This window comes from Myotis brandtii, unplaced genomic scaffold (assembly GCF_000412655.1).
Source record: "Myotis brandtii unplaced genomic scaffold, ASM41265v1 scaffold312, whole genome shotgun sequence".
Lineage (NCBI taxonomy): Eukaryota > Metazoa > Chordata > Mammalia > Chiroptera > Vespertilionidae > Myotis > Myotis brandtii.
The window spans coordinates 554897-575152 of NW_005361955.1; the positions used below are offsets into that span (position 1 = coordinate 554897).

General features: G+C 42.4%; 1 long non-coding RNA gene across 1 annotated transcript in view; it reads right to left on the bottom strand.

The window, feature by feature from the left end:
* LOC106726739 overlaps nt 1-18828 on the bottom strand; it is a 29296-nt gene extending 10468 nt beyond the window's left edge. Inside the window, exons 1-2 of the long non-coding RNA XR_001362837.1 lie at nt 18800-18828; nt 818-1002 (exon numbers count right to left, since the gene is read on the bottom strand). This is a non-coding gene — a long non-coding RNA (uncharacterized LOC106726739). The remainder of the gene's footprint in view (nt 1-817; nt 1003-18799) is intronic.
* Nucleotides 18829-20256: the final 1428 nt, after the last annotated feature.

Consider the following 20256-nt stretch of genomic DNA (forward strand, 5'->3'; position numbering starts at 1 on the left):
ATCAATAAAATATATTTAATAATAATAATAATAATAAAATGGTATGTAGGCCCTGGTGGGGTAGCTCAGATGGTTAAAGCATTGTCCTGATATACTAAAGTTGGGTTCAATCCCCAGTCAAGGCACATACAAGAATCAACCAATGAATGCATTAATAAGTGGAACAACAAATCTCCCTCTCTCTCAAATCAATAAATAAATAAAGAAAACTTTTTAAATAAATAAAATGGTATGTAAAACTGCTGGCACCTTGGCATGAATCAAGGCAATGGCATTGAGCTATATTTGCAGTTACTGTGTTTTTCACCAATGCTCTTGGAGGGAGGGAGAGCCAATTTCACTTAAGAATGTCCTTAGTGAAGCTGTTAAAAGTAGTCATTATACTAAATTTTGAACCTTGAGTACACGTCCTTCCATATTCTGTGTGGCAGGATGAAAAATAGGCGTAAAGCGAGTCTGCTGCAGACCAGTGTTCTATATTTGTCTTGAGGAAAAGTGCTGGGAAAAGCAACCACGTATGCAGTCTTTCAACCCCTGTACAGTTGCATAAGAATATGCCTTGTGCCTAGAGCATTTCCTTACCAAGAGAAAGGGCTCTCACAGCCCGTGCTGGCCACCTCTCTTTGGGGTCATCTTTCCCTGTTCTGGACTTGATGTGTACTTCCTCCTTCTGCTAAAGCATGTGTGTCATATGGCACCTGACCAGCCCTATTGCTCTATCTGTTCCTAGTAGGGAGGGAAGGGGGGGGGGGTCCTTCAGTTGCAGCCAAAGAGCAGTACATGCAGTGCATGCATGCAGGCCATGGGGGAAACTCACTATTGAAGCTGATCTTGCTCTTTCTGTTCTCTAGGTGAGTCAAGTGTTGCTCCATCCGGTGCCTGTGTGAGTCTTGTCTCCCTTGGCAACCCCAACACCTGCAGCCTATGGAGTGGGTCGATGTCCTGGCACTGCTGGTCCTGATGGCAGGTATTGTTATGCTATTGGCAGTGGGATTCCTCCTCCTGTGGAGGTAGTCATAGGTATCACTTGGTTGGCAAAAAGCAATCCTGTGCTCGTTCAATATGCCAGCTGAACTACACTCCCAAAACACACCTCTTTTACTCGGATGACTGACAGTGATTATTTGGTCTTGGTGTTTGGTAGACATTTTCCACCAAGTGAACAAAATGAGATTGTCACTTCAAGGGAAATAACTGACATTATTTGTTGCTAATGATAAAATTTGGTCTTTCAAGCATAAATTAGAATTTTGAAAACCACATCTGCCGCATAACTTGACAGTTTCCCAATGTTTTAAAAGATTCTTCTGATGAACTAGGTGATGATATCTGCAAGTGTGATTTTTTCTTTTCTTACATTGAATAACGTGTCAACATTTGGAAGATCTGCATAATTCAGAGATCTGTTGCTGCAGAACAAATTACTCCAAACATAGTGATTTAAAACAACAAACATTTATTATCTCTCAATTTCTGTGAGTCAAGAATTTGACTTAGGTAGACGGTTCTGACTTAGGGTTTCTCCTGCAGCTGCAGTGAAGATGTCTGTTGAGGCTGCAGTCATCTGAAAGCTTGGCTGCAGGCAGCTAGAGTATCTGCGTCCAAGAGGCACACTCACATGGCTGTTGGCAAGTGGCCTCAGTCCCTCACCACCTGGACCTCTCCATGGGGCTTTGAGTATCCTCACAACATGGCAGCCAGCTTCACCCGGAGCAAAGTGACCCGAGAGAGAGGGAGGAAAATAGAAGCCTTATGATGTACTCTCCAAAGACACACTGTGTAATTTCCACCACATTCTGTTCATTAGAAGTGAGTCATACGTACAGCCCACACTCGAGGAGAGGGTAAATGCGCTCTGCCTCTTAAAGGGAAGGGTACCAAGAATTTGTGGACATGTTTTAATAACACGTCACTTAGTGACCCAGTGTTTTCCAAACGACCTTCATGAAATGACAAAACCAGGATGCAGGGATAAAAACTATATTCCAATTCAAAATGGCCCAGTGGGTTTTTGTTGTAACAGCTTGAAAAGCTCATTGATATAGTTTTAGATTCCACCTTGCTACTAACCAATACGAAGCTGTCGTTTTTATATTTTGGTATAGTATCAAAAAAGAGTATCCATACTTATCAGAAAAGGCTATTAAAACACTCCTATCATTTCCAACTACATATCCCTGTGAGGCCAAATTTTTTTCATGTACTTCAACCAAAACAACATTAGAACAGACTGGAATGCAGAAGCAGTTACCGAACCAAACAGAGATTTGTAAAAATGTAAAACAGTGAGGTTCTTCTCAATAATTATTTTTTGTTTTGGAAAATATGTGTGTGTGTTTTTAATGTGTGTGTGTGCATGCACATGTGTATTAACATGTATTGGATTTCTTATTGGATTTTTAAAATGAATTAAATATTTTTAAATGTTCTGTTTTAATTTCTAATATGGTAATTACTGCTAGATATAACCAATATAAACAGAAGCTCTTTGGGGTCCTCAATAATTTTTAAGAATGTAAAGGGGTCTGCAAACCAAAAAATTTAAAAAACTCTTGTGTAAGCAATCCTGATGGTCCTGTCACCATTGAAATAATATGTGTTGGTATGAGCATGTGGTGCAGCTCTGCCAATGACATACCAAGTGAAGATGTGGTGTTCAGTTTTCAGTTTATTGTATTAAATAAAAAAATATACCTGGGTCTTCAAAGAGATTTATAATGTTCTGTCTCAAACCAGATGATTGATGTTTATTAGCCTTCTTTATCTCTTACATATTAAGTTATTTGAGGTGTGAAATATTTTATAAGAAAAAAATTAAAAGAACACGTGGAAGAAGAGTCCACTTCTTCTATGTAAGCATCGTGTCTATTTTGCAGCATATTCCTCCGGTATATTGGACGTGAATGTGCATTGTTTGGCTCTAAAGAATTTTGTGCACATTTCATGGCTCTCTGAATCTGTGTCTGCAACATGTTTGTGATATTTTACTTGTAACCTGAGAACCAGTCCCCAGACCTCTAGCTACATAGGCAATCTCACCACATTAACAAGACTGCCATTTTAAGCCACACAAAATCCCTCATAAAAAGACGTTCTCTGCTTCTGGCTTAGTCCCTGTCTTCCCTAGGGTCAGGCAAGATACCAACATCTGTCCTATGTCATATCGCATGCCAAGTTCTCTCCCCTAACACCCTCATAAGAGCAGATGTCTACTGGGCTTGCCAGTCCACCAGTTCTGAAAACTGCCCCACTCAGAATCCATTTTAGACCCCTTTTAGGAATTTATCTGAGCACCTTCTAACTGGAACCACAACAGATACAAAGGCAGGCTCACTACACTGTTAAATGTAAACCTCTCCCTGTATGCTCACCCCGCAGAGTTCCAGGCCCTCGGTCTCACTCAAGGACCTGAGGTTAGAAGACAAGGGACATCAAGGAGAAAATATTCATGAGATTATATAAATGATAAGAGTCTAATAATCCAAAATCTATAAATCAATAGAAAAAGGCAACCCAATTGAAAAATGGACAAATACGAACAGGCAATTCACAGAATTAGAAATACAGTTAACCAAAACACATATGACAAGATTTTCAACATTACTAGTAAGGAAATTACAAGATAAAACAGCAGTAAGATGTTTATTTTCACAAAAATATTATCAGCTAGTTATAAAAGAGTAATAGTGTTGGTAAAGAGGTTTCTGAGATCAAGCCCTTTCATATAATTCTCTGTTGATATGAGCATAAATTGGTACAGTGTTTTCGATAGGCAATTGGACTTTATTTATCACCATTAAAATTCCTGTGTTCCCTTTGAGGTAGTGGGAGAGTCAAGGACTAGTGGGAGGTGCTAGGGGAATGGATGTAATGCAAGCATGTCAAACTCAAAGGCTAACACGGGCCAAATGAACAAGGTTTAAGTTGATGTGGGCCGCAAAAAAACAAAAGCTTCAATTTTTATAGAAACGTAGGTTTATTTCAATAGAGTCATGCTGAATACAAAGAGCTGAAATAAATGAGTCATCGTTAACATTAAATAATAGAACATTTTAATAAAAATTAATATTTTTTCTTGAACATTACCTTACCAGACACTGAATAACTGCACAGATTAATAAGCATAACGCAAATGAACCTATTTTTCTTGTTCTCTGAAAGCGAAGTATTTCCTGTTGTGCACACCAAACAAGTCAGTACAAGACTAATGACGTGGCAATCGGCTGCTAAAATATTCACTGCTAGTATTAGTGGAGAGAAATGGTGCGCCTGCGTTTTTAAGGCACGTAAGGGAAATGAATGCAACACGATTATAGTAATCAGTCATTAGCGAACGTTGTAGTTCGTTATTAATAATGTATAACAGGATATTGTAAAAATTAAGTTACAAAATTTTTATTAAAACATTTCTTACATGCCACTATATTGGCTGGGCCACAAAAATATTTGTTATGGGCCGCATGCAGCTCGCGGGCTGTGAGTTTGACATGCTTGATGTAATGGGAGGGTCTAGACTAGAGGAAATGGGTTTAATGCGAGGGGCTAAAGACTGGGGTGTAAAGGGAGGGATCTGTGCTTCTGGGAGTGATTTAGGACCAGGATTGATAAAGAAAGTGGGAAAGTGACAAAGGCCTGAGAAACCAAGAGGTACTTGAAAGGATTGGGGAAAGTGAAAACAAATGACAATGGAAGGATTAGAAACAATGAAGAAACTTGTTGAGAAGGACAAGAAGGGAAGGGGTGGGATTGGCCCAGACTACATAGGTGAAATGGAAACAACTGGTTTTCAGTAAATTGACCCAGAGCCACTGGCAAACAGGACCTGTTAATGCTGAGCAAGGCTCCTGTGGAAGAATGAGGTTTGTTAGCAAACAGGAAACAGTAACTTTCACAGTGCTGCTAACTGAGCCTTGCAGAGTTCTTTTACTTCCTCTCCTCTTGACTCTGTTTTCACATTGTAGTTTGCTTATAAAAGCAACCTGAGATCTTTGAAGACTCCTTAGTCTGAAGCCTCTGGTAGTCATTGTTTGTATCTTTCCCATGTGATCCTAAGGTGTAAAATACAGAGACATTTGAGCTGTCTCTAGTAGACACTGTCAGGGAGATGCCCCAAATCCTGGAAGGCCATGAAAGGAGGTTCTCTCTGCAATATAGTGCAGGTATGCATAAGGGGGTGCAGAACCCAAGACTTCCACTTCTCTCTTGGTTTGAGGTAGGCATTCTCTCATGAAGTAGAGGGCCCAATGGTCACTGGCTTTCTCTGTGGTTCATATTGCTTTCCACACAATGAATCACAAGGCAATCAGACAGCAAGAATCTGCAGAGGCATGCTGTTATGGACTGAATTGTGTCCCCCCCAAATCTACATGTTGAAATCCTAATCTATAATAATAAAAGCATAATATGCTAATTAGACCAGACGTCCTTCCGGATGACCTTCCAGAGGAAGCTGGGGCTATGAGGGAAGCCCGGGTCCCGGGTGCCGGCTGGCGGCCAGAGAGAAGCCTGGGTCCCAGGTGCCACAGGGAAGCCAGTGCCGGCAGCTGGGGAAAGGAAGGCCTACTCTTGCATGAATTTCGTGCATCAGGCCTCTAGTACTTTAGAATGTGACTGCATTTGGAGATAGGCCTTTAAAGAGGTGATTCCGTTAAAATGAGGCCATGAGAGTGAACCCTAATTCAAACTTACCCGTCTCTTTATAAGAAGGGTAAGTTTGAGCACAAAAAGATACACTAGGGATGTGTACACACAGAGAAAAGGCCATGTTAGGACATAGTAACAGGACAGCTATCTGCAAGCCAAGGAGAGAGACCTCAGAGGACACCAACCCTGCTGACACCTGATCTTGGACCTCCAGCCTCCAGAACATAAGAAAAGTAATTTCTGTTGTTTAAACCTGTGGCATGTTGTTATTACAGCCCTAGCAAACTAAGACAGGGCCTTCAGGTATGAAGGCTTAGGCACCAGGGAAAATAAAAATTAATTCAAGTCCTCCCGCTATTATTGAGCACTATTTGGAAGGGCTTCCTTTAAGTGCGGAAGAGCCCCTGCTGCACGCCCATACACATTTTACTTTTTGTTCAGGAAATGTGGAGCTTGCTCTTACATGGCCCTAAAGCTCCCAGGTTGAGCCAGTTACCAATCATAAATGGGGAAAGAGAAATAAGGATGTCTGGCCAATCAGGCCAGGACTCTCAGTTACTATGTCTTCTAATGCTGCTTAAGGATTCAGCCCTTGACTTTGGAGATTCAAAAACTTTTTTTCAATTCTGGCCCAAGTGAGTGATTTCCATACTGGTTCTAAAAATGAACTGGAATTTTAGTTTAACAATGAGAGCTATATTTGCCAAGAAAACTGTACTATTCGTGTAGACTAGTTCTAAACAATCTTTTCCCATTAGGAAGAGCTAAGGGAGACAAAACACACACACACACACACACACAAACACACACACACACACACACACACACACACACACACACACAACAAATTCCACCATGGAAAAACCCTGTTCTTTGGAAGTCTACAGAAAGGTCTCCTCTTTGGGAATGCTTTCTTTGATCTTTCTGCGAAGTATGGGACTGCCTACCTTCTGAGGTCCCAAGGAACCTTGAACCAAAAACCCTAATTTATAGTATTTTAATTAGTTGTTTATAATCCTGCATTTCTCATTAGGCTGTGAGCTCCAAGAGGGAAGACATTATCTTGTCTGTTGAGTTATCTTCAGTGGTATCTGGACCACACAGTATATGCTCAAAAAACAAAACAAAAACTAGGGGAATGAATAAATGAATTAAATTATGATATTACATGTCTCTTGTATGGGATATGCCTTCCAGATGGACCAGCAGGCCAGTCATCTCCCCACTTGCATAGTATTGGAGACACAATGATAAAACCCTCCTCCTCAGTTTCTCCTTCTCTGTTCTCTTCAGTGATGGTCACTTTCCACAAGTAGTTTTCCATCCTATATTTTTTGTTTTGTTTGAATTTACAAGTGGTCTTTTTTCTAATTTTATTTACTTTTACCACTAAAGTATCTCCAAACCACAATATAGGATGAAGTATTTCTGGGAATGTCTTCCTGGAAGCAACATGTCCCTACATATAGATTTCTATGAACTATTCTTACATTTGGGTTTGCTCACCTCTATCGCTGGCTACATTCCTTAGGCACTGCCCAGGCTATCATACTCCACACTCCAGTTCTTCAGGGCTAGGTTAGGGTGTTTTGAGTGGGATCATGTATATTGATCAGTTAAATAGAGGATATTGGGCAAATATTGAATCTGGATGTCCAGGAACTTGAACTCCATTTGTAGAAGTCAAAAAGAGTGAAGAAATTAGAAATTAGGGAAGGACTGGAGGCCTGAGTACAGATGGACCAGAGCCTACAGACAGGACAGGTCTTTCTAAGCTGAGAGAATAAAAAAAGGGGGCGGGGAGACAACCTCAGACTAGGGAAAGGATGAGGGGTAAGAGACAGCTTGTTCCACTGGAAGGTTTTTGGAGCTCTGGTATTCAAAACACTAGCCAAACTCAGACTCAAGTTTGAACATTGCCATTTTCCTTGTAGAATCTCTACCTAAATTCCAGTTGATTATTCAGTGTGCCTTCCACATATTGCTGAATTTTAAGGTCCATGAGGGCATTCTCACTGCTGTATCCCCAACACCATAATCTAAAAACAGTAGAACTCAACAAGTATTTAATGAAATTATCAATAGATGTATGCATGACTATGTAGAGAGCAATAGATGTCCAGATCTATGATGGTCTAGTTTACAGTGCCTGCTCCTACTTCTCACAGCAATTTGTGATTCTCTCTGTGATGGTTTCATTTCTCCATCCACCTGCCCGCTCCTAGCTATGAAAGCCCTTAGTCATTTGGTTCAAATACGCTAGCTTTGGAGACTAGCTATTTATTAACTAAACCGTTGCACCACTCGCTCTTATAGCCTTAAATGAATTTGGGTTAATTCTTAACTGTTTCCTTTCTGTACATGTGTCATTTAATGGTTTGCCTTTATCTGATTTTGTCCAATTTCCTGTGCATTTGTGGTTTTCCACAGGAGCTCTCTACCAGAGGCCTCAAGCAGCCACACCAAACGAGTGTGGGCACCTACGTTTTCTAGGAAGGCTCTCCTGCTGCTCTGGGTTTCATCAAACTGGTGTCCGTCCAAGTATTCCCACCCAATGTTATTTACGCTAGAAGAGGAGGAATGCCCTCCCCAGGGCCAGTTCTTGGAGAAAAGAATTGTTGATGTAGCCAGAGCCCCAACAGAAGAAAGATTACTCTGCAACAGCTAAAGGTTGGTGACTTATTTTTTTTTTCCAACTCAGTGAAAGCTGCCCATGTTTGCTTTCTTTCCCGTGTATTTCATTAGTGTATTTTCTACACATGACCTTTGGAATAAACAGGAAAGAAGGGTGTTAAATCAATAAATAGCTTCATGGGGGACGGAGAGTTTATCCATCATTGATTCCCTACATCTAGCATAGTGCCTGACATGTAGATTCTCAATAAATGTTTGATGAAGGAAGGAAAGCAAGGTAGGAGGGAAAGAGAGAGAGGAAGAGACTTAAAGAATTAGCATGAATGGAAAGGATGTGAATGTATTATTCAGAAATAATATGACGATAAGAGTTGTGTTTTCAAAGTTAATCAAGTCCATTGTCACTGACACCTAGAATCAATAAAACAAATTAAGTCACTTTGTAAAATGAAGGGTGAATTTATACAGGTAAAAGAACAGTAGACAACCAGAATAGCAACAAATATACTCTGGAACTTAGGCATAACGATAAATAACAGTGGTTACATTTTAGGATAAATTCAAAACTCTGTGATGTGATAGTCATTTGTTCTGTCTATGCCCAATTCTCAAAAGCAAATTAAAACAACCAAGAACTTTATTTATGGATAAATGCATGGTGATCAGGAAGGTGATAGAATTGATGGCAACTGGTCGGTTTGGTATTTAGAAAAGGTCAACTAATCAGAAATGGTGCACCGAGGAAATTTACAAATATCTAGGCTTCCTTCAGTTGAGAGGGATTAACCACATAGTAATTCACCAAACGTCCAAACATATGTAATTATGTGTTAAGGAAAACCATCTTGGTGCAGATAAAATATTAAGGAAATGAGCATCTTCTTAATATTAGTCTTGCAGTTATTTGATATCATATGGGCTACACAATTCAGGTCCAGCAAGCCAACTCTAAATGACACATACATCACAAAAGAACACACCACCATGGTGGAGGTAGAGAGGAACAAGTAAGACAGATCATTTTTATAAAATCAAGATCTTAAAACTAAGGATTAGATTTTTCAGCAACATAACTAATGTTAGGATATGTCACTATAATATATTATTTTATAATTTGTGGCAAATAAAATGTAGCCTAGGAGGAAATCTAAAAACATATCCAAAGCAAAAGCAGAGTAACCTCCCTTTTTCATACCAGTCTTGCAAAGATTGTGTTCACGAGGCATGTGATTTGTTTTCAAGGATTTGCCTGAGTGATTTAGACTCTAGTAATCAGGAAAATTGTATTATAAAGGAAAACTGTTGCTAATGTGTGTAGATCAGTGGGTCTCAACCTTCCTGATGCAGCAACCCTTTAATACAGTTCCTCATGTTGTGGTGACCCCCAATTTCATTGTTACAAATTGAACATAATTAAAGCATAGTGATTAATCACAAAAACAATATGTAATTATATATGTGTTTTCCGATGGTCTTAGGCGACCCCTGTGAAAGGGTCGTTCGACCCCCAAAGGGGTCTCGACCCACAGGTTGAGAACCGCTGGTTTAGATGATGACTGGTGACTAGCAAAAACATATAAAAGTACCATCTTAGCTGCTGTGGGTTCTTCCCAAAGTTATAATAAGATGATTCAGGCTTTCTGTGTGCAGTAAGTTGGACCTGTGAAACTGATTAATGCAAGAGTTCAGTGGGTTCCAAACTTCAGCCAGTGTGATCACTTCTGCCCATTTGTACTGCTATTTCACATGCTTTTTAAAAAAAAATCTAATTACTACTTTTTACCTTAAGCAACTTAATAGATATTTCCATCTGTAATCATCTCTGATAGACATTCTTTGGAAAACACTTCAATTACAATAATAATGATGATGATAAGTCAAGACTATTTTAAAGCTAATTCTATGCGATAGAGACAGGCTGGCAGAGAGAAAATTAGAATCCTTAGAGCTCATGGGAAAGTATTTAGATAAATCATATGCTCAGGTCACAGTTTGCTCTTTGTGGTTTTATTTAAGAAGCTGGTTAATGTTTACATGACATTGAACTTCAAAGTCCAGGCAATAAGGAGGAAAACGAGTGAAAAAGAAAAACAGTTTATGTTTGTTGCCTCCTTGCTTTTCCTTACTCTGGAGGAAACCAAAGTAGGGTGATAGGGTCTTATCTTACCAGAATACAATAATTTTTTTATTAAATTATAAAAAATTATTATGCTAAGTTTCCTTACTCACATGGCAAGTATTCTTGTTGGAGTGTCATTGTGTTTTTAAATTACAGTCTTCTTTCCTACAATCTTGGTATAAAATTTTTTTTTTAATCCTCACCCAAGGATATGTTTGTTGATTTTTAGAAAGGAAGGGAAGGAGAGAGAGACAGAAACATTGATGTGAGAGAGAAACATCGACCAGTTGCCTCCCATATATGCCCCAACCAGGGATCGAACCTGCAACCTGTGTATGTGCCCTGACTGGTAATCAAACTGGCAATCTTTGGTGTATGGGATGATGCTCCAACCAACTGATCCATCCGGCCAGGGTGAAATTCTTTAACTTACTTTTTTTGTAGTGATATAGTCTCTGATCACATTGTGTGCCTTTATTTTGAAGCTCTTGGTTTATAGAAGTGAGTGCTGTTAATGTAACAAAGAAGGACATTATCTGCAAAACACAATGACACATCATTATTTTTTTCAAGTACTTCTTTCCGATTCCTCCCCTTTTGGAGGTTCTTAACTTATTCCTGACTTTTAAGTTAGGCCAGCCTCATGCATGACAATTCAGTAGACAACCAGAGTAGCAACAAATATACTCTGGAGGGCTTGCCAGATGGGCCCCTAGACAAGACATCCTTCCAGGCTCGCCCCCAACCAAGGATCCAGCCTGCAATCCCATCATGTGCCCTGATTGGGAGTCAAACCGGCAACTTTTTGGTGCACAGGACAATGCCCAGCTAACTGAACCACAACAGCCAGGGCAAGGCAGAATGAGATTTAGAAAGCTAATTTCCTCCTCCCTCAAGAAGGGGAAAGGAAACGCTTTACTCCATAAGTGTGGTCTGCACATAGTGACCTTCCAAAGAGCACAGTGTGTATTGAGGGGGGGTAGGGGAGTAACTGTACAGTGGAGAGACCTGACAGACAGGACTCAGCCAGGTGACAAACATCATGGGGGGCGGGGAGGGGAGTAACTGTACAGTGGAGAGACCTGACAGACAGGACTCAGCCAGGTGACAAACATCAACATCAACTGTGATAACTCATATACCTTGATATGATATGATATGATATGATATGATATGATGAAAATGGCACCTGACCTCTTGGGCTTCCTCTTGACAACCTATAACCCCAGTCTGATAATGAGAAAAACATCAGAAAAATCTAAACTGAATGAAACTCTATAAAACGTGACCAGTACTCTTTAAAACTGGAAAGATCATCAAAAACAGAAAATGTGAGAAACTATCACAGCCCAGAGGCGCCCAAGGAGACATGACAACCAAATGTAATGTGGTGTCCTGGGTCCTTTCCTAGAACAACGGAAGGACATTGCTTAAAAACTAAGGAAATTTGAACAATGTATGGACGTTATTTAATAATGCATCAGAATTAGTGCACTAGTTATGACGAAGGTAGCACACCATGGTAAGGTGTTAAGAATAGGGAAACTTGGGTGTTGGATATATGGGAATTCTCTGTACTGTCTTTCCTACTTTTCTCTGTACCTAAACTATTTTAAAATTAAAAGACATTTTTTAAAAACCAAAACAAAGTACCAGAGAAACCCATGGTTGGAGAACCCATGCTTGACTTCCAGCATTTCCTGAAAATCCTAGAGAAACTTTATAATCACATCCAGAGCTAAGTTGTGTCTCTCATGGCTGTCAATCCAAGATTAACGGGGGCAGATTCTAGTTTACAATCTAGTGCTTGAAGCTACTTCAGGGAGGGAAACCCAGAAGGAGAGGCAGGGATGAGATATACAGGGTGGGACAAAAGTAGGTTTACATTTGTTCATATAGAAAATAATACAGTAGTTAATAAATAATAACACAATAGTAAACTTTGTATTCTGAGTAATCACAACTATAAACCTACCCTTGTCCCACACTGTACTCATTCATTCATTCATACATCCTGCACTGAATCAGTGACACCCTCCCCCAGTTCAGCAATCCCAGTCTACTTCATGGACTTCTCTGAGTCTGTCCATCCTTATACGATAGGTAGTGTTTCTCATTCACTTTCATACTACCCTACAGCTTTCTGCCTGTGGCTTTACCTACCACTTACTTGCCAATAATTCTCTGATATGTAAATAGATACACCTGTCTAAAGACATCCCCAGCCCTGGCCGGGTTGCTCAGTGATTAGAGCCTCGGTCCTCGGACCAAATGGTCTCGAGTTTGATTCTTGGTCAAGGGCATGCACGTACCTCAGTTACAGGTTCGATCCCTGGCGTTTCTCTCTCTCTCTCTCTCTCTCTCTCTCTCTCTCCCCCTCTCTTTCTCTCTTCCTCTCCTCCCTCCCACTCTCTCTAAAAATCAATAGAAAAAAATATCCTCAGTTGAGGATAAAAATAAAAAATAATAGAGACATTACTAGTTGAATATCCCATATACACAACATACAGTGGTACTTACTGATTTCAGAGAAGAAGGGAGAGGGAGAGAGAGATAGAAACATCAATGATGAGAGAGAATCATTGATTGGCTATCTGCTGTACACCCCCTTCTGGGGATTGAGCCTGCAGCCCAGACATGTGCCCTGACCAGGAATCGAACCTTGACCTCCTGGCTCATAGGTCGACGCTTAACCACTGAGCCACATCGGTCGGGCCCACTGCTCTTCTTTCATTCCCTCTCTTTATGAATGATGCCACCACCCCATCAGATCAGGAGCTCACCCACAAAGCCCCTCAGCTACCAAACTGTCCAGGTTCTACCTTCTACATGTTTTTCAGGGCTGAGCTCTTCTCTCCAACCTCAGGCCTTAGTTCAGCTTCTTACCTTGTCTCATTCCAGAGACAGCTTCATCCCCTGGCTGGACTACCACCTCCAGCCCCATCTACCCCAACCCTGCCCAAGCAGGGGTGTCTCTAAAATACAGACCTGACCATGCTGCTCCCCTGCTGACAGTCCTCCAAGATTCTCCCTCTCGCCCCTGGAGTAAAGCCAGTCTTGTCAGCCCAGCACACAAGTCCCTTCATGAAATGCTCTCTCTTGTCATTCTCCCTCATTTCCTGCCATGTTCCCATACTCATCTTCTGCTTCTATCCCACTACTGGGAATTCCCTTTCCCATTTCTGCCTCCTACTTGGTCTTCGGTATTCAACCCAAACTCTCTTTGGGAACGGTCTCTGAGCATTCAAGCCTGAATCACCTGCCTTCCACACTTTGTCTTACTGATGTCATAGGTATCCCCCTCCCTCATTCTCCCTCCCACATTCCCTAACCTCCCTCCACTATTAACTCTGGCATTCATTCATTCATTCACTCATTCATTAAGTCATTGGCTAGTCTAACTACAAAAAATGCAACAATGAACAAAGTAGAAAAAAAAAATCCTGCCTTCTAGGAACTTTCACTCTTTGTACACTCTTTGATTTTCCTTTCTCTTCCTTAGGAGCTCTTTGTAGGCAAGAAATGTTATCCTGTGCATATTACATGCTTCTCATTGTATCCTGCACCTAGTTGGTGCTTGAAAAATACAGAGGAATATATAAATGAGGGCCCCTAGTTTTGTTCCTTCCATCCTTCATGATCAGAGTTAGAGAAATGCTTTCAACTTCTGAGGAAAAATAACTTTCATACACTCTCCATCCCCTCCTCAAGTCCTCCTCCCAACTCAGTTTGTTTTATTTCCCTTTGGGCAGCACAACTTCAGTGACTCGTCTGCATGTCTTCCTCTGAGGGTCTCCACTTGCCTCTGGAGGGAGCAACTGGCACAATCAAAATATTATAAGTGCTGATTGTTTTTTTTAATTTTAAGAATCAAGCTCTAGCCTTAGCCAGTTTGGCTTAGTGGATAGAGCGTCAGCCCGCGGACCAAAGGGTCCCGGGTTCAATTCCAGTCAAAGGCATGCACCTCGGTTGCAGGCTCCTGCCCCACCTGGGCCCTGGTTGGGGCTCATGCAGGAGGCAACCAATTGATGTCTTTCCCTCTCTTTTCCACTATCCCTAAAAATTAATGGAAAAATATCCTCGGGTGAGGATTAAAAAAAAAAAATCAAGCCCTAGATGAAGTACAAACACCTATATTTCTAGAACAGAACATAGAAGTTGTAAACCTTGGTGCCATGTAGCAGTGATGGTAAAGAGGCCAGCGGTTAGGAGCAGGACAGGATGGAGGAGAGCAGAAGTGGAAGAACGTGCAAAGCAGGTTAATTTCTTCATCTACAAAAATGAAGTCACATGATGCTGCCTTAAATGGATGCACCAAGAACTAGAAAATTATACTTAAACTCTTGCTTTTCTTTCCATTGGACTGCCTTTGGCGCTATTTGAAATTTTAAAAAACCAGGTATACATTATTGTATTAACAAATTTTGGAAAACTAATTGGCACAGAAAACCAGTGAAGGAGAGATGGCATGTTCATTGTGGAAGAGGGCCTCAGTCACCAGGAAGTTGGTTTAACAGTTTCCTCCTGCGTGTGGGGCCGGCGCCGGGTGGGTCCAGTGTTGACAGCAGCTGGTGACATCAGAGTGGTCTCAACTTCCCAACAGTGCTGAGTCACTGGCTGAACTGTGGTTGACACGCTCTCCTGACTGTAAGGCCACCACAGGTGCTCCCTCCCCTGGGCCCCCAGAGCCTCAGGAACAGGCTCCTATGAATTCAGAGGGAGGTGCTGGGAAGTCCAGTGCGACCTCCTGGAAAACCTTCCTCTGCTGATAGAGGACGTACGGGCAGCTCTCTTCTTTCTGCTTTGTCCCCTTTTCTGATGATGTCATTCTCATCCGCCCTGCAGAGCTCTTCGACAGAACACAGTGTCTGGAACCGGAGGACTAGGACAAGAGGGTGTCTGTGCACCACCTCGTCCATGAGCCTTGTGTAGGGCATTCAGACTTTTGATGCCTTATCTCCACTCCCAAATGTGCCCTCTTCATGTCTCTGGGTTCTCGATTATGGAGGGAGAGATAGAGATAGAGATAGAGATAGAGATAGAGATAGAGATAGAGATAGAGAGATAGAGAGATAGAGAGAGAGAGAGAGAGAGAGAGAGCTGGCCAGCCCAAATGTGTCACCATCAAATTGTGTCTGGTGAGGAAACGTCTTATACCGTATTCCCACGGAAGTTTATAGCACCCGGCCCTTCCTTCGGGGCAGGCCGGATAGAGTGCAGCCCCCACCTTTCCCAGTTCAGCAAGGATGCTCATGCCTGCTTCAGGGATGACGGTGTGCACCTGCATGTGTGCTCCACTGTGATAGTTTGGGCCATTTTTCTTTGAATTCTTTGGCTCTAAGTGTGTCGTAGTTGGCTCAGGCTGAGGCTGGGAGAGAGTTTGGGTGTTTCCCTTTCCCCGATTTGAACAGAAGGAAACAGATCTGAGAAGCACGGGTCGCAGACTGTTCTCACTGCTGCTGAACACATGGCTGGTGACCAGGTGTTCTTGTTGGAGAGGATTCTTCTGGGAAGGCTTGTGAGTCAGGACCCCAGAGTCCTCAAATGGGTGACTTCAAATGAGTCAGCACGCTCTGCGATGCCCGATGAGTAAGGGGAAGATGATGCAGCTTGCCTTCGCCAGTCCAGAAGGCTTGCTACCCTTTTGGGGGGAGAGTCAGCAATGGGGAAATGTGTCATCACCGTTGACCCTTCGTCTTTCAAACACCACATCTGAGCAGCTTGATGTCTAATTTTGGTCTTATCTTATTTTTCTTTTTCCTAATGTGTTTTTCCTCCTAAGTTGAATCATGCAGGGCTCTTACTGGTCTCCCAGATGAGTTGAATTTTCCTAACCTGTCATTCAAAATATGGCCCCTTCTCATTTTCCCAGTTGGAATGCCCTCTTATCTGACCTAATTCACAAGCTAATTGGTCCCTTTTTCACCCTTATTGTTGCTTCTCCTCCTGTCTGGATGCACCCATTACCCCCACCCCTCAGTTTACTTTCCCTTTTTATGTAAATCTGTTGAAATCCTACTGAAGCGCCACTAGCTCTGTGGAGCTGCCAACTGCTCTAGCTCTGGCCATTTCTCCCATCTCTGAGCCCGGAGGCCTAACTGTTCTTGTGACCGCCTTGTAACTGGGCACAGGCTCTGTTTGCGGGCTGTTGGCATCTTATCTGTCCCTCCTCTCCTTTGTGTTGGGGACATGTCTTTCATTTCACTGTTTCCAGAGCATTTCCAGAGCTTGGGATGGGCTATAGTATGTCTATAACATGTAATGGGTGCCCCTGGGTATTTGTGAGATAGGATGAAAGGATCTCCCACCCTGAGCAGTGCACCAAATGTTTGTTCCCAGAGCACCTGGGTTCTAGAAGAACCTTTGGCTGAGAGTGGGGGGACGGGTACAGAGAGAAGAAGAAACCCAGAGGTGGCTTGTCTTATATTGCTCTGTACTGAGATTTCAAGTAATGTTAAAAAAAAAAAAAAAAGATTCTGTGCTGAAAATTCAAAAACCATTGGACTCACTATTATTATTTCCATGCCTAATGTGGGGAGGAGAAATTCATGCTCGCCATTAAAGAGCGTGCAGGTAGCACTGAAAAGCCATCAGCAAAGGAAGTATTTGGCCCGAAGAGTTGGCATTATAATAGTGCCAAGAAAAAATATCTGTCCCGCAGAATGGGATTTCTTAGACAAATGGACTTGCCCAAGACCATCTAAATTCTAGAAGTTTTCGTTTTTGGTGACAAGTGATTGAAGCTTCACAGTGAATCATCCAAGTGGTTAGAAGACCTGTCTCTTCAGTACAGGCCTTTACAGGCCTTTGAGTCCCCAGGGAACCGTGTGAGGCACACAGGGAACAGTGTACAGTCCAGGCCTCATACTATCCAGGCCTCATACCGTTTGCTCCAGTAAAACCATGTTTCTATGCAAGAGACAGAATCCGAGGCCAACCAGCTCCATAACAAGATGGGGAGGTGGTATAAGGACACAGGTAAAGGAGACCTAGGACAGTGAGTGAGGTGAACCCAGGCCTGGAACACTGGATGGGAAAGCCGCTCAACAGATGGATTGCTCCCTGCATCCCTGCCTCTCTCTGCCTGTCTGCTTGTCATTCATCCACCTCTGTGTGCTATGGTGACCACCAGCCCAGAGACTGCAGGTCCTCCTGGCTGCAGAGCCTGCTGCTATCTGATCACCTCTCAGATCTCATTTGAACGAGGGCAATCCTGGGTTGACTAGGTGCAGTCCGTGCTAAGTGGTTCACTTCCTGCCCAATCAGTGGAGAGGGAGGGGTTGCACAGGGTCAAGAAGCACAGATGGGGCAGGCCAGCAGCAGGAGGTGAAGGGTGGGAGCCCTGGTTGTCCAGCACAAGAGAAGTGTGGTGGGAAAACCGTGCCTAGAGTGGCAGTGATCCCTTGACTGGCATTTTCATGGACACAGACACTGGTACTGCAATTTGCTCGGGTTTTGAGCACCTCTACTGGGCAAGTACAGTGATGTGGCAGCCAATATTTTCACTGCCAGGTTTCATCAACGATTGTAAGGCTCTTCCTCCAAGACTTCATCTCTTCCTCACAGTATGGACTTTGCAGCATAGGAGGGGGCCTGCTGGCTAGTTTCTCTGCTTTGGCAACAGAAAAAGTCAGAAAATATGAGGCCTCAGCCAAAGTTGCATCTTTACATAAAGGGTAGTGACTCTGGACCATGATTGGAGAAACAGTCCCATGTTCTCATGCAAGAACTGAGGATAATAATACTCCTCAGTGCCTGGCATTCAGGTTTGTTGTGACAACAAAATGATTTAACATTTGCAATGTGTTAAGAGCAGTGCCTGATACAAAATAAGTGCCAAACAAGTGTTAATTATTAAAGTAACAATAATTTTTGAAATCCCGTGCCAGTTACCTGCCAGTACACTCTATTCCTACACCTTTGATTCATATGAAATCAGCTTTCTCAGATGTGTGTGAAATCGTGGGTGGAATCAGCTGGCAAATAAAATAAGAAGCAGCATGAACGTTCCTGTGATGAGTTTACAATGAACTGCCCAGGAGCACAGACCACCCACAAGATGTGAGCCACATCTGCTGTCCCAGATGGCTGGATGCCCTGGCTGGGCTGGAAGAGACAGGAATAGCCCTCACAGGCATAAGCCTTCCATAGTGGCCCCCTGCACAATTATCATTCTGCCCAGAACCCAGGCCATGGCCTCAGCTCCCCTCCCAGAGAGGTCTCTGCTGAATTCTATCATATGCTGTCCCCACCAGTCTTTGTCACTCACATTACTCATGTTGTTTCATCATAACAATTATCATTATTTAACATCATCTGAGTCCTGGCCAGTTTGGCTCACAGATAGAGCATTAACCTGCAGACTGAAGGGTCCTGGATTAGATTCCGGTCAAGGGCACATACCTCAGTTGCAGGCTCCATCCCTGGTCCTGGTCGGGGCACGTTCGATGGGCCTCTCTCACATCGATGTTTCTCTTCCCCTCCCTTACACTCTCTAAAAAATCAATGGGAAAAAATACCCTCAAGTGATTAACAACAAAAACAACAAATTTTAAATCATCTTATTACATATATCTGTTTATGACAGTGATGGCAAACCTTTTGAGCTCAGCGTGTCAGCATTTTGAAAAACCCTATCTTAACTCTGGTGCCATGTCAGATATAGAAATTTTTTGATATTTGCAACCATAGTAAAACAAAGACTTATATTTTTGATATTTATTTTTATATATTTAAATGCCATTTAACAAAGAAAAATCAACCAAAAAAATGAGTTTGCGTGTCACCTCTGACACGCGTGTCATAGGTTCGCCATCACTGGTTTATGATGTCTTCGCCAATAGAATGTAAGCGTATCTGTCCCATTCTCTGTGTCCCAGTACCTGGCACAGTGCCAGGCACTTGGCAGATGCTCCATAAATATTTGTTGTTGAATGCATATACCACAGTAGTGTCAGAGAGTATGGAATTGAAAGGGAGCAAAGAACACATTCTTCTGTTTTGCCTGTTATCACCATTCTGTCTCTCATTACTGGGAGCTCAGAGCTGCCTCCCCAAGGGCTGGCGGTCTGAAGGCAGACGGTCCTGTGTGAAAACAGCTGACCATCGGGGAAGGGCCCTCCAACTTTCTCTTGAAGGCTCTCAGCTTTTGCCTGACTACTGCTCACTGGGACATATGCCTTAAAGTCCTAGCTAAGTACAAAGTTGCAGGATGGTGCCTGGACAACCCTTATTCCCAAAGTTTTTGCACACTCCTGAAAGGAGGCATAAAACCCAGGCCACTTGGGCTTCCTGGCCAGAGCACCTGCCATGCTTTTCAACTCACTTCTCTAGCCCATTTGTTATAAAACTTACCATTTTATATGTCCGGATGGAACATGGGCTGGCATCTCAGTAGTTCAAATCAAAGACAGGAAATTCTTAAGTAGGGGTCACAGATGAGTTTATAAGTACAACCAAGCCAAGTTGTTGTTGCTGTGCCTGGGATGCTACCTTGTAGAGTGGGACTTTCTCTCACACTCGTCTCTGGGGAACTAAATGCCAGCAGCCTGGCAGTCAAATACTGCCAGCAAACATTCCTATACACCCTCTGGGGTGAGATGCCCCACCTGAGGACTGCTAGTGAGGGGAAAGTAAATTGCTTCACTTTACTTTAAAAGTGGTGTTTTGGTATCATCTTGTTTGGGCAGTTTTAAAAATTGGTTACTTACAGAAGAAATACATTCTTTTTGAAAAAGTCTATTTCAGACAAAGCTGAAGCCTTCTTTGATAGCTGCTTCCAGTTTTAATAACCTCCTCAACTTTTCTGAGGAAATGGGTGTCACTGGTTAGTTTCTATCCTTCCAGACCTTTTTCTGTAT